Consider the following 2,450-nt stretch of genomic DNA (forward strand, 5'->3'; position numbering starts at 1 on the left):
TGGGCACCAGCCTCCAAGGTTTCATGCACTCTACTTAAGAATTTTCTCTGCACATGGGCAGTCTCCTCCTTCCCCTCCTTCAAGGACAGTCATTGCATGATGCTCTTCTGGTCTGGAGTCCCCAGACAGGTGCTTCAGCTAGCGCCAGAGAGCTCTGGGTGTTTGATAACTGTAGAAAGAGATGACTCTAGGAGCTCCTTACTCCACCACTATCTTGCTGTTTCTCCACAGACTCTTTTCATTACTTCCAAGATTTAACAGATTTTCTTGTTGAAAATATTTTTTAATAATTATTTTAAATGATATCATTTGTGGTTGTTTTGTTGGGATGTGAGGTTGTAAAATTCCTTATTCTTCCATTCCAGAAGTCATCTTGTCCATTAAAATCTTGATTTGACTGATTGGAGATGAGAGGTCTCACACTTCACTTTCATTGTGCTCCAGTGTTAACTTTTAATTTTTGTGTGTTCTTGTTTAGTAAATGCTAAATATATAGCTAAATATATGATAATCATCAGATATGTTTTGAGAACTTGACTGTCTGAAAATGTGGAGAAACTCTATCTGTGATTGTCCTTTGCCTGTTTCCAAGACTGGTTTACTCCACTGCAGCTTAGTGTATTTATCCTTTAGTCACAGATTATGAAGCCAATACCTATATATTTGATTATTTTCATGTTTTATTTCTATTATATTTTCTCTCCATGTTTATTTCTAAATTTGTCTGTATTTAAAATCACTTCCTATGTCATTTATTCTTTTCTTTTCCAACTGGTTTAGACTGCCTATTTGTATGATATAAATACAGTATGAGAGGAAGACAGAATTTTGAATGCTGAAGAATTCTTTATTGGGTGTTACATCATTGTAAAAAATGTGGCCTTGTAAATGTTATAAATATCGTTAGATGTAAGGTTGATGAAAATAAAGTTATAATGAAAGGTGGAAGGTTCAGCAAGAGTGTGTTAGTGTGTCCTGAATAACCATGAAAAATTTGTTTTGTACTGTATCATAATTTGCATTTTATGTCATTTTTCATTGAGGTGTAAAGTCCATAAAGCATAAAATGAAACATTTTAATTACACACTTCAGTACCATTTAGTACACTCACAATGGTTTGCAACCACCACCTCTAATTCCAAAATCATTTCATGACCACAGAAGGACACTATGGATCAATTGACAGTGTCTTCCTTTTTCCCCAGGCTCCTTGCTTTTGATGGCCAATAAACTGCTTTCTTTCTCTGTGGATTTACCAATTCAGCATACTTCAAATGAAGAGAATCATGCAATAGGATGATGACATTTTAGGTTTGGTTCCTTTCATTTAGCATAATGTTTTGAATTCATCCATTTTATAACATAATCAGAACTTCTTTCCTTTCCATAATTGAATAATGTTCCATTGTATAGATATATGGCATTTTGTTTACTCATTTATTGTTTGATACACACTTGTATTGTTTCTGCCTTTTAGGTATTCTGAATAGCACTATTAATATTTGTATAGATTATTATTTTGAATTGCTGTGCCATAGGGTAACTTGATGCTTAACTTTGTAAATAACATGGTGTTGCCTTTAATTTGCTATTATTTAATTGAGGAATTTTGCTTTTGTATTCATAAGAGAATATTAGTCTTCAATGGTTTGTTTTTGTAATGATGTTGACTGACATTTCTATTAGGGAAATGATGGTTAGGATAAGTTAGGAAGTGTTTCCACTTCTTCAATATATTAGAAGAGTTTAAAAGGACTTGGGTTTATTCCTCTTTAACTGTTTTGTGAAATTCACAAATGAATCCATCCGGTCTGGGACTTTTTGAAAAACATTTTATACTTTATTTTTGAAGACGCTTTAGATTACATAACCGTTACATTAAAAATATAGGGGAACCTTTGCACAGTGGCTGTATCATCGCCAATGAGGTTTATCCAAGGCATGATTACTGTTAATTGAAAATTCTTCCCAGTACCTCACCATGATGACTTGGAATATAGTAGGCATAGTCAATTTTTGACAGTCTCTATAGAGACTGAATTTTAAGAAATTTAGGGGATTCCCAAATATCCGACCTCTCCCCTCCCACATTATTTATGTTAACATCTTTCATTAGTGTAGTATATTTGTTACAAATATCGAACACATTTTGAAGTATTCCTACTACATGGACTAGTTTACATTATAGTTTGTGCTTTGCACAACACAATTTTAAAGGTTTTGACAAAATGTATAATGGCCAGTATCTGTAATTAAAATGTCACGTGGACAATTTTAGTGTCCAGTTTGGTACTTTTTTTTTTGGGGGGGGGGTGCACTTTTTGATTATTTATTCAATATCTGTTATACATAGGACTGTTCAGCTTTTCCATTTCTTTTTTTTTGTTTTTGTTCTAAAACCTTAACTTTTTTCTCTCTCTTTATTTTTTTAAATGTTACATTCAAAAAA

At 32.9% G+C, this 2,450-nt stretch overlaps 1 non-coding gene across 1 annotated transcript; it reads left to right on the forward strand.

Annotated features, from left to right (window-relative positions):
* Nucleotides 1-1,895: 1,895 nt before the first annotated feature.
* Nucleotides 1,896-2,036, forward strand: LOC139438594 (U4 spliceosomal RNA). The gene has a single exon (XR_011648245.1). It is a non-coding gene; the product is annotated as a U4 spliceosomal RNA (small nuclear RNA).
* Nucleotides 2,037-2,450: the final 414 nt, after the last annotated feature.

The sequence above is a fragment of the Dasypus novemcinctus genome (assembly GCF_030445035.2).
Source record: "Dasypus novemcinctus isolate mDasNov1 chromosome Y unlocalized genomic scaffold, mDasNov1.1.hap2 SUPER_Y_unloc_1, whole genome shotgun sequence".
Classification (NCBI taxonomy): Eukaryota; Metazoa; Chordata; class Mammalia; order Cingulata; family Dasypodidae; genus Dasypus; species Dasypus novemcinctus.